The following is a 13,416-nucleotide window of genomic DNA, read 5'->3' on the forward strand; positions in this document are numbered from 1 at the left end:
GATACCTACCAGTGTTCAGAGTACCAAACAAATGTTTTGGTGGTTAGAGGAGGCCGACACATCCTCTGTCCACCAGGGATCAAACCCTCGGCCTTGTTCTACTAGTTCCGCGACGACTGCCATGCGATCAAACTTTACTGTACATGCATTAATCTGTAGGGTCCCCTGCCCCGAGTTTACCTTCAATCAACTGCATTTTCAATTCGTACATGCATTATTTGCTGTCGCATGTGTAAGGATGCTGTCGCATAAACATGCGTTGGAGTGCTTCTTGGCAGTGGGATACGACGTGGGTGCAACCCTAGGAAAGGGCACCCTAAAACTTGCCGAAGCTCATTTTTACTTGTGTGTCTGTAACCGTAATCTATGTTATTATCCCTCAGTGGACATTATTATAGATATAGTAGCAAAGCAAGTACCGCCAATTGGTTGGTGAGATGAAATACTACCGTGTTTATTTATATGGGGCTATCTACTGCATGGCGAGTGTTGGAATCTCCCCTAGCACTCGAATTTTTCATCCGCACGATCTTAGATCAACGGTTGCGATTCAATTTTCTCTCTCCACCTTATCTTTCCCATCCATCCTCATCCTCATCCCGTCACCAGAAACCCGAGTACCCGACGCAGCCCCGCAGGTGGCGGTCGCGCGAACCCCCGCGCGCCGCCGCCACCTCCCCTCCCAGCTCTGGCAGCATCCCCGCCGCCTCCGCCGCCGCCCTCCACCACAACCCAGCACCAAATTGTTTCTCCACCCGATGTTGCTTCTTCTACCTCGGATATCTTATTCCTCAAGTCCATCCATGATCACCCCGCCACTGACGGCTCCCCACCCAGCTCCGGCGGTGCACCACCGCCTTCACTGCCGCCCACCACAGCCGCCATCGCTAACCAGTTGAAGATCGATGCCCACACCACCTCCACTACCCAACCGGGGGTCAACCACCACCCGGCTCCGGTGGCGCCCCGCTGCCTCCGCTCCGCCGCCGTCTCGACCACAACCACCGCCGGCCAACGAGCCAGCCCAGAGCTCCCTCTGCACCTGACGGCCACAGGTAATCGCACCCCAAACCCAACCCTGAACCCTAACTCGCCGGTCACCAGAGTTGAAGAAGTAGCTGTTGTTAGAGGTCAAAAAGGAAGCTGCTATGGCATGGATCCTTTAGTAGCTAATAAATTCGTGTGTGGGGAGGAGTACACTACTGGAAACCTTGGTTGTAGTCCCAGTTGGTAGGGGTCAAATCTCTTTAAAAACCATCCGGGATAAATTTTCGAGACAAAAAGAGGGGTCTTTAGTCCCAGGTCATCCACCTGGGACTAAAGATCCCCTTTAGTCCCGGTTGGTATTACCAATCAAAACTTAAAAATTTCAAAAAAATAAAAAAAGCACTGGGCTCAGCTCCCGCACCACCCAATGCTGCCGGCCTCCGCCCGTCCTCCGCCACCCGACTCCGCCCCTCTGCCACCGCCAGCCTCTGCCCACCTCCGCCCCTCTGCCTCCACCCTCCGCTGCCCGCCTCCGCCCACCTTCCGCCTCCCGCTGCCCGCCTCCGGCCCTACTCTGCCTCCGCCCCGCCACCACCATCAGCCTCCGCCTCGGCTCCGCTCCGCCTGCCCTCCCACTCTGCCCGGCTGCCCGCGCGCCTACTCCGCCGCTCCCGCTCGGCAAGCCGCCGCCGCTCCTCCGCACCACCAGCCCGCCCACGCACGCGCCGCCGCTTGCCCTCGCCCCGCTGCTACTCCTCACTGCTAGTGAGGAGCGAGCAGAGGGGGAAGGGGAGGGGAGCAGAGGGGGAAGGGCTGGGAGAGGAAGGGAGGAGGGGAGGGGAAGGAGGAGAATGAGGAGAGGGAGAGAGGAGGAGAAGGAGATGGAGGAAAGGGAGAAGAGAAGGGGGTGACTGTGCGCGAGGGGGAGGCACCGCTGGAAGGATAAGGATGAGAGAAAGAAGGAAAATTAAAGGAGAGAGAGGAGAAGTTAATGTGGAGAAGGGGGCGTGTGGGAGGGTATTTTATCCCGGTTGGAGCTACTAACCGAGACTAAAGGTTCTTTTTTGTCCCGGTTGGTAATTCCAACTGGAATAAATCTTTTGTCCCGATTGGAATTACCAACTGGGACAAAAGGGGGGTCTTTTGTCCTAGTTGGAATTTCCAACTGGGACAAAAGGGAGGGACGTCGCTATCAGATCTTTTCAACCGGGACTAAAGCCCCTCCCATCGGTGTCCTTTCGGTGCCTCATTTTTGACCCGGGACTAAAGCCACTTTAGTCATGGGCCAAATATTAATCGGGATAAAAGGGGGTGGATGGAAGATCAGTTCTCCAGTAGTGGTAAAAACACTCAAGTGTGATATAGAAATCCCCATATATATAGTATATAGGTGCAATGCAAGCTTAGTGGCCACATGCACTCTGGATCATACAACTGGACAGCTGAAGGAATTATGCCCGGGCTAATAACAACCCCTGCCATTTTCATATTTAAGCAGGTTCCGATCCTATATATATAGTTCCTAGTCATCACTTGTACGTGCCACATCGGGCCAGATTGTTGGCTGGCATATCAGAATCACCTACCTCACTGAGCGTAGCGAATTCTACCGACTGCCCAGTCTACCGGCAGATAGCAGGGACATGTGTTCTTCCACTCGTTTGAATTCCTACAAATCATCAAGTCTTGAATTGCACCTACGACGACTGCTTATTTGAAGTAGTGGCACTTACAAACTAATGAGGAAATGAGGAGCAAATGAGCAAATGAGGAGTGAGAGCAAAATAAACCGACTCTTTGCGAGAGACAGCTTCGGAACACCGTTGGGGAAAGCGCTACTGGGTCCTAACGCCCTTTAGTACCGGTTGTACAACCGGTATTGCTACTTCGGTAGCCTTTAGTACTGAGTCAAATAACTAGCACTAAAGGGGGGCCTTTAGTACCAGTTGTTTATACCAACCGGTACTAAATTGGTCTCGGCCACGTCGCGACCGAGGCCAATTTAGTACCGGTTGGTATAAACAACCGTTACTAAAGGTCTTTTTTTCTTTTATATTTTTTTTCTCAATTTCTTTTCTATTTCTTTATTCTATATTAGTATTTTTCGTATTTGTTTCCTTTTCGTATAATAGTTGTATTTGACCTATAATATTACAATTGAGATAATATTATATATATAGACATCTTCTACATACACATTTATGAATAATATTACATTGCATCGACACTTGAACTTCAACATTTGGATCAACTATTCTGAACTCGAGTCCTAACAGTGATGCAGATTTGATCCATCATTATGGAACTCCCCTGCTAGATTTACTACCTCATCCAAAAGAAATCCACTGAGTTGTTCTTGAATTGCCCTGATTTTTTCCATCTCGAGAACTGCTTCCTTCATGTCTATCATTTGTGTTATTGGCAAAGGTTATTATATAGTAGATCAATGGGTCTGCACAATTAGAACTAGTTTATTATTAAGAAATTTGTATACTTACTCTGAATTTGTGGTCCGTTATATGCTTGGGACCTACAATGCCATGGATGAACTCACATACGTAGTATCCGCATAAATTATTCCCCGGATTCTATCTCAAACACTATATGAATGGTAAAACAAGTTATGAAATATTTGTTGTGTTTAAGGAAGTATCACAAGATGTAGAAATTCAACACATACTGGGAATTCAAGCTTCAAATTAAGTTCCTCCTTAAATTCACCTCCGTGATGTCGATGGAAGCAAGCCCATGCTTTGTTACGAATGTGTATGAGGTTTTTGTATTGATCTCTTGATTTCCTCAAAGAGTCCATGATATAGAACGCACTTCGATCAATCACGATAACAAGGAGTATCCAGTGGAGCTGTATATATATGCATAGCCAAAGCTAGTTAATCATATGTTTAACTAGTAGTTCGATAAAGAAAAGAGATGGGAAACACGCTCACTTGAAGTTGTACAGTACAAGTATGCACTTCTTGTAATGTTGGTTGTCTAGGAACTTATAAATGTTCTTCAAGGTCTGATTTGGTCTATCTCTTACAGTTGACTCGTTTATAACATCCGGGTCCATGAAGCCGATGACATAGTATCCTTTCGTCCAGCAAGTTTGAATCTCCATCCTGCATGATAAAAAATCGAATAAGAGTTAAGACATCGCATAATGACTAGAGTGGGGATTTTGAAGCTAGAGCAAATTAGAGACTTACAGAACCCAGGAACTGATGAGTGACTTGTCAAGTGCATCTTGATTGTAAAGGAAATAGAGTTCCTCCAGTGGCGGATTTATAATGTCTTCCCTACAGAAATAATGTTGGTCTCCAATCCGAACTTCAAGCATGAGTAAACCATTGGCTGAAGCCTCCATGTACCATTGTTGCAATTTGTACATCTTTGTTGGAAGACGGTCCATCAACTGCGGCCACACAAACTTTTTCGCTAATTCAAATGTCCATTTACCAGCCCTAGGGTGCTTTGGGATGTCATCCTCCACTTGAAGTTGAGCGGCGGTGAGATTTGTATCTTTGGCGAATTGAAGCAGGTTCTGATCAAACTCCAAAAGCACCTGGAGCGGGGCAATCGATTGGTTGGATTGGGTCTTCTTCTTCTGAAAAGATTTTGTTATTGAGTAGTCGTAGTCGGATAGCGGTGGTTTCTCTAGCTTTCTCTCCATGCTTATAATGAAAGCCCTAAATTTAATTTTATCAAGTGGTGGATCTTTCTTCACAGGAGGCTTTGGTGCAAAGTAGCTTTAACCTCAGTATCTACTACTGAGTCGATTTCGACATGAGTCATATCATAAGCTTTCTTAGGCTCTAGTTATTTCTCCTTCGGCTTCTTCTGCTTCTTCTTTGTAGCTGCACTAAGTGGAATTGAAGGCGTCTTTCTCCGTGTAGCCTTGCTCATAACTGGTAGAGGTGGATTCATGCTAGGATCCCTATCAGCTGGTGGAATGCATGGACTCATGCCAGGATACCTGTCAACTAGTGAAGAGGGTGCACTAACAGATGGTGTAGGTGATCTTGCCCTTGAGCCCTGAGGAGATGATCCCAAGGTCAAAGGATCTGGTTGCGAAATCCTTATGTAGCACTTAGGCCATAGAATCCAACCATGGATGGCTTTTTCTAGATTCTTTTCCCGTCACCTCCAGGGGTCTCCACTTCCAGATCATCCCAACCATCAACCACTCGATCCACCCAACCTTTGGCGTAACCGCGAGCTGGAATCTCCACGCCATCAATCGTTTGGCCTTGGGTCGGTTGTTCAGCCACACCATAAACCACCATGATAAGCTTGTTTTTTCACGGGAGTAACAAGCTGGGGCTCTCCAAGTGATGTCGTTCATGGGGTGGCGTTGGTTGTCCTCAAACATGTCAGAAGATCCTCCAGCTGGGGCTTCCGTAGAAGCGACACAGATTTGACGCTGAGACGAGCTACGTTGATATTAGCCCCTGATGATGCAGCTATTGTTCACTGGCTTGTTGTCTAAGAGCTAGAGCCACACGCCGGTCGATTGCTTCCTCCATTCTTGCCTCTGTCAAAGCTACATGTTCTTACAACTCTCATAGCTATCGTGCGTGTTCAGCCTTACTTCTTTGGCGACTTCTGTAGGAACCAATGTGCTCACGAAAGGCAAACTTCCATGGAATTACTCCTTTGCCTTAGCAACATCCTTGATGTTCTGGATTACTTAGTGCCATAGTCATCCTTCTCTCGATCAAGCATGAAAGATCCTTCAGCCGTAGCCTTTATTAACTCAACAAGGCTCGTAGGCGCTTCTCTTAATTCTCGGCCGAACACAAATGATCCATCATCAGGATTAAGCATGCCGCCATAAGCATAATACCAATGCTTTGCTTACTCTGGCCATTCGAGAGTCATCGATACTGTTCCCTTAGCAATTATATCATCTTCCATCCTCTACCATATCATGATCCCTTCATGTAACCTTCTCGTCCAAGACAATGAAAGTATTTCTTCTGATGAGCATTGTTGGTGTTGGTTTTACTTGCCTTAGAGCTCTTTTGCGACTGCTTCAACTGCACACACGAATCCCATTGATCTCATAACTTTGGGTGCTTCGTGAAATCTGGTGTAAGGCCCTTCTTTATGTAGTCTTTGTTCAGGTTCTTTTTGTACATCTAAAAATCAATTGCACCCTTCCAAAAGCTCCAATCTTTCACTTTTGCTTCATTTACACCTTCGAACATGATGTTTTCTTTTATCTGTTCCCATATCATTTCCTTCTCTCGCTCAGGAACCACGTTTATAGGGACCAAACTTGTGGAAGCGACACTCTCATCGATTTTAGAGCTTTTCCAATTCTGAATGCTTATTGGGATCTTATATCTAACAAGAAACCCAATTTGATTCACCAATTTGGTATTAGCATTGTCTGGAGCAATTGGTTCACAATCTTCATCAATTTTCATGATGATGATACGACCTTCTAACTTGTTCTTCTTGCCTCGTTTCCGTTTAGGCCTGCTGCTCGATCCAGATGACTGAAAATGAAAGAACTAACAATTCCCAATAATCTTGATAAGTAGAGAATTCTAATCATGTTTACATATAATAATTTCTATACCTTAACTTGTTTCCCATCATTGCTTCCCTCGGCAATTGGTTTCTCCTCATTGCCATCACCAAACATGTTGAGTTAGACGTTAGTCTTGCTGTGATAGACTTGTTCGCTTGGGTGATCGTTCGTGGGACCTTCCCTTATCAAGTTCATTAGGAATTCCTCGTGCAATTGATCCCGCTCTTCATCTGATCGTGCCATTGTAACTAATATAATATAAAAGCAATTATTCTAAGAAATAGTAGGGTTTATTCTAAGAATGACTATAACTTATACATTTTTGTTAGAATAAATGACTCACAGTGGTACATTTTCAAAAAATAAATGACAAAAAAAGAATTGAAAACTTACACAATTTGTTATAATAAATGACTACATCAATATTTATAGTGCAACAATAAAACTTATACATTTTGTAACAATAATTGACTACAAAATTTATGACTAATATTTATACATTTTGTAACAAAAAAATAAATGACTAAAAAAAGAATGAAACGCTTATACAATTTGTTATAATAAATGACTACAACAATATTTATAGTGTAACAATTAAACTTATACATTTTGTAATAATAATTGCCTAAAAAATTAATGACTAATATTTATACATTTTGTAATAAAACAATAAATGACTACAAAAAAGGAAGAAACACTTATACGATTTGTTACAATAAATGATTACAATAATATTTACAGTGTAACAATAAAACTTATACATTTTGTAACAATAATTGATCGTAAAGAAGATTAAACTACAATTAATAGGCATTTAACAATTTCTAGCACTATTTCTATATTTTCTACCACAATTCCACTAATTTCTACCATAATTTATATATAGATCAAATTTACAATAAATGACTAAAAAAATTAGAAGGCATCATAACAATTTGGTGAATTTTGTAATAGTAAATGACAACAAAAATATTTACAAAAAATGTGGTTGTTCACCAACATTTTTCACTTATTTCTACAATTTTCTAATAACATGGAATAATCAATGTTGTACAATTTACAATTAATAGGTTTTCCAATAATTTTGCTATAATTTCTAGCTAATTCAAAAATGATTCTATATTGTCTAGCTAATTTCTAATAATTTTTCTACATTTTCCACCTAAATTCATATAGTATAGAAATAAAAAAAGAAAAATAAAAAATGTGACATCAGCCAGCCGCGGGCTTGCGTGAGCAGCTGAACATTCGAGCCCGTGGCCAGCCTTCGTGCGTGGAGGCCGGAGGCACCGGTGGTGAAGTGTGGGATGTGCCGGCTAGCGGCGCGTCAGGGAGGTGGCCGATGGCATGTTGGGGAGAGGAGGGCGGGCGGCACGTTAGGGAGCTTGAGAGAGGGCGTGCCAGCGGCGTTGTTGTTGTGAGGAGGGGGTGGCGGCAGAGTGGAGGTGCCAGCGTTGTCCGGGAGGAGGCTGGCGGCGTGTCGAGAAGGGCTAGGGGCAGCCGGCGCCGGTGTCGAGGAAGCAGGGTTGGTAGTGTCGGGGAAGCTGGGGGCGGTGGCACATACATCGAAGAGATCGAGGAGGGCCCATGGTGTCATCGAGAGAGGAGGGGACCCAGGTGGCAGTCGGGGGCAGCACTGGTGACAGGGAGGGGCACCAGTGTTGAGGAGGGCTGTGGGGCAGGCGGTCGACGCTTGTGGTATCGAGGTGGGGATGACGTACTGGGAGGTGGCGCCGGTTCCGGGGTGCTGGGCTGGGGGGCGGCGCCGGTGTCGGGGATGACCCTGACAGGGCGCGCGGGTGCACGAGCAAGAGGCCATCAGGGTGGCAACGTGGAGGATCCGGATCGGAGGAGCTAGGGGCTGGTGGTGGCGTCATCGAGGGCGAATGTGGCTAAGTGTTGGGTGAAAGGGGATAGGGTTTTTACCCCCCCAGTACCGGGCATCACCCCCACTTGGTACTAATGCTCTTTAGTACCGGGTGGTGGCTAGCACCGGTACTAAAGGCCACACCTTTAATACTGATGCTGGCCACCACCCCGTACTAAAGGGGGGCAGAGCGCGGCAAAATAAAAGTGCCCCCCTTTAGTACTGGGTGTTTGTATCACCCGGTACTAAAGGGCTTTGTATCCCACTGTTTTCGCTTCCTGCCTAAACATCTTTTATTTTCTTTCTTTTACAATTGCTATTATATTAATTCATTGCATAGTAAATCAAATAACATTCAAAAAATTAAAAAACAATTTGTTAGCTTGTTGTTGATTAGATATACGCTATAAAAATATTAACATAGAAAAATTATTAATTCTCACTTAGTAATAGGTTATAATGGTCATGATACTTATGTTAACTTTAACATAGATATTTTGACCATGCAAAAATTTAGAAAAATAGTGCATGTTGTGTTATTAACATGTTTACCATGACTTAGTCTAGTAAACAATTGTACGCAAATTTATTGTTTAATATTTAATGATGCTACAAAAATTTGAAATATTTAATAAACCCATAGAATACATGACATATCATTACAATACGTTATTACATTACTTTGTCACTTCACCACAAAACATAGTATAATGGTTCTAATACATTACACATCATCATCTAACGGAATGTTAATAACCTTCCTCTTGATGAACATCCCTTGGTTGTGATCGCGGCTTAAGTATAGAGCGTCCTCTTTGGCTAACAGGATGGTTGGGTCAACCTCGACTGAAAATTGAGGAAGGTAATCGAACTGATCATAATCTTCTAAAATGTCAATCTTGTCCTCAACTCCAACGATTTTTCTTTTCCCTAAAAGAACTACATGGCGCTTTGGCTGGCCATCTGACTTATTAGCACCCTTTTGTTTTGGTTTGCTTGACATGTCCTTTACATAGAAAACTTGAGTCACATGATTGGCTAGGATGAATGTTTCGTATTTGTATCCAATCTTGTTGAGGTCCACTATTGTCATCCCATAGTTGTCTGTCGTTACGCCTCCTCCGGTAAGTTTCACCCATTGGCACTGAAACAGGGGGATCTTCAAAGGTCCATAGTCAAGTTTCCATATCTCCTCAATAACACCATAGTATCTGTCTTTTTTCCATTGTTGTCTATTGCACCTATACGGACACCACTATTTTGGTTTGTGCTCTTTTGGTCCTGGGCTCTCGTGTAAAATGTGTACCCATTTATCTTGTATACTTGGAATGTTGATACTGAGATAGCTGGACCCCTAGCCAACCATGCTAGTTACTCTTCAATCGTGTCATCTCCGATCAATCATCGCCACAACCAAGAGGTGAAAGTGTTAATGTGATGACATGTAATCCAGGCCTCAATCTTCCCCTAGTTTGAGGACCGTACAATAGTCTTGTGCTCCTCCAAGTATGGAACCACTAGGGATGATTGCTTCAAGACCGTGAAGTGTGCTTTACAAAATGTACTCTCACAAAACTCAATGACCTCCTCTGTTCCATATCCCTTTGTGATGCTTCCTTCTATGCGGGCACAATTACGAACATACTTCTTCAGAACTACCATAAACCTCTCGAACAGGAACATATTGTGTAGAAATACAGGATCGAGAAAAAGATCTCTTCAACAAGGTGGACTAGAAGGTGGGTCATGATATTAAAGAAGGAAGGTGGAAAGACTATCTCAAAGCTGACAAGGCATTGCACCATGTCATTCTACAGCTTTAGTAGATTGTTTGGATGGATTACCTTCTGAGGAATCATGTTGAGGAATGCACATAGCTTCATGATTACCATTCTCACATTCTCTAGTAGAATACCCCTCAGTGCAACAGGCAGCAATTGTGTCATTAGGACGTCGCAGTCATGGGCCTTTAGATATATGAATTTGTTCTCTTTAATATTTATTATTCCCTGTATATTCGAGGAGTAACCCGATGGGACCTTGATACTATTCAAGCACTCAAACATGCTTTCCTTCTCTTCCTTGCTGAGAGTGTAACTGACAGGATGCATGTAATGTCCATCACCTCTCTTTTCTAGATATAGGCCATCTCGTTGTTTCATATGTTTCGGGTCCCGACGTGCTTCAATTGTATCCTTTGCCTTTCCATATTTACCCAGGAAGCCAAGCACATTCATGCAAAGATTTTTCGTCAGGTGCATCACATCGATTGCATTACGGACCTCAGGAATTCCCAATAGGTAGCTCCCAAACTTCTTCTTCCACATGGGTGCATGTTCGTCCTTGTCATTCGGAACAGGTTAGCTACCAGAGCCCTTGCAAAAGACTACCCTCACATCCTTTATCATAGAAAATACGTGTTTACCATTACGGTGAATGGGCTTAGTACATTTTTCTTCCTCCCCTTCAAAATTCTTCCCTTTCTTTCTTAATGGGTGCTTAGCAGGAAGAAATTGACGATGACCCGTATACACGACCTTCCTATAGTGCTTCAAATACATGCTGCAAATATCATCTAAACAGTGCGTACATGCTCGATATCCCTTGTTTGTTTATCCAGACATATTACCAAGCGCCGGTCAATCATTGATGGTTATGAACAACAATGCTCGTAGATTAAAAGTCTCCTTTTTTCCTCATCCCACACACATACATTTTCTTCCTTCCATAACAGTAAAAGTTCATCAACTAATGGTCTTAGGTAAACATCAGTGTCGTTGCTAGATTGTTTCGGGCCTTGGATAATTACCGGCATCATAATGAACTTCCGCTTCATGCACATCCAAGGGGGAAGGTTGAATATACATAAGGTCACAGGTCAAGTGATATGACCACTACTGAACTCACCAAATGGATTGAATCCATCTGTACTTAAACCAAACTGTATATTCTTTGGATCCTTTTCAAACTCGGGAAATTCTCTATCAACTATTCTCCACTAGAACCCATCAGCGGGGTGTCTGATCATTTCATCTTGCTTACGTTCTTCTTTGTGCCAATGCATCAACTTCGCAAGTGCCTTGTTTCTAAACAAACGCTTCAAGCGTGGTACTACAGGGAAATACCATATTACCTTCGTAGGAACTTTCTTCTTGCTGGCCTTCCCCTCAACATCACCGGGATCATCTCACCTGATCTTATAACGCAGCGCTTCGCACACAGGACAAGCCTCCAATTTCTCATATTCCTCACCATGATAGAGGATACAGTCATTAGGACATGCATATAACTTTTGTACCTCCAAACCTAGAGGGCAAACAACCTATTTTGCTTTGTATGTTGAGGAAGGCAATTTGTTCCCCTCGGGAAGCATGTTCTTTATGATTTTCATTAACTCATCAAAACCCTTATTAGAAACTCCATTTTTTACCTTCCATTGCAACATTTCCAGTGTAGTACCCAACTTTTTGTGCTCCTGTTTGCAATCTGAGTACAACAATTTCTTATGATCATCAAATATACGCTCAAAATTCTTTCACTCCTTCACATCCTCGTAGTCTTCCTTTGCATCTCGCAACACCTGACCTAGATCATCGATAGGACCTTCTTCTGCAACCATCTTTTCTTCAGCCTCGCCCATTGCAGCATCTGCAAAGACACCTCCTTGAGTCCAGTCAGGAATATTGTTACCATCTTCTTCATCATGATCATCTTCCATCATAACTCATTTTTCCCCGTGCTTGGTCCAAATGAAATAGTTAGGCTTGAATCCCGAACTGTATATGTGGGCGTGAATAGTCTTTCTAGATGAGTAATTCTTCTCATTTTTGCAAATTCGGCATGGACAACAAATGAAACCAGACGGCAGCTTGTTGGACTCCATGGAGCATTTGTCTGCGCTGTATATCCATTGCCGATACATCTACGGAGTATTACCAAACCAAAGATATTCTAATCATCCATAGAATTATACATAAAATATAACAAACATGATACAAATACCATCAAACAAAAATATTGCTGAAAGTTTAGATAGAAATACACAAATTTGTCAGTGAAGCTGGGTGCCTTTCATCTTGCATACAACATAGATAGGAGACGAATATCTTGAAGAGGCCCACGCTTTAGTGAACCTGGGTGCGTTTCACTAGTGGAAATCGTAGCTTCAGTGACGAACGGTTTTCATCACTGTGAAGGCCCAATTCGTCACGAAGGAAATTTTGCGACGACTTTGTGATGAATTCAGTCTGTCAAAAATGGAGTGTCAAGTTTGTACTTCCATGACAAACTGCCCAAAAACATCACAGAACTTGTTCTATCAGTGACAAAAAAACTTTCATCACAGAACCATGTTTCGTTCTATGACGGGTCATAAAAATGTCACTGAACTTTCAGATCCACGTGTCCCCATCCACGCTAGCAGGTGACGTTGCATCATCCATGCTTGCAGGTGATGTGTAGGGCCGCATGTGTCGCAAAGAGGATAGCCACATGGCTAGTTAGCAAAAGGCCACGTGTAGAGATAACGCAAGTCCACATGTCATTATTCTATTCACCCACATGTCGCCATCTCGCGTTGACATGTGTTGTCCTTTAAATTGGTCCACGTGTCACTTTCTTACGTGTCCACATTTCATTTTCTTGTTTGTCCATGTGTCACTATCCCATTTGTCCACGTGTCCTTTCCTGATTTTCCCATGTGTCATTTTCCCATTTGTCCACATGTCATGTTCCCATTTGTCCACGTGTCCTTTCCCTATTTGCCCACGTGTCTTATTTCTATTGGTCCACGTGTCCTTTCTCGGTTTGTCCACGTGTCATCTTCCTATTGGTCCATGTGTCTTTTTTTACAGTTCCATATGTCGATTTGTTAGTGTTACATGTGCCATTTTACTATTGATCCATGTGTCATTTCTGATCAGTCCATGTTTGCAATTCTGTTTATGAAATATTCTTTTCTATTTGGCCCACTGTCAGTTACCGATTAGTACACATGTCAGTTTCTTATTGGACCACCATGTTC

Source organism: Setaria viridis, chromosome 7 (genome assembly GCF_005286985.2).
Source record: "Setaria viridis chromosome 7, Setaria_viridis_v4.0, whole genome shotgun sequence".
Lineage (NCBI taxonomy): Eukaryota > Viridiplantae > Streptophyta > Magnoliopsida > Poales > Poaceae > Setaria > Setaria viridis.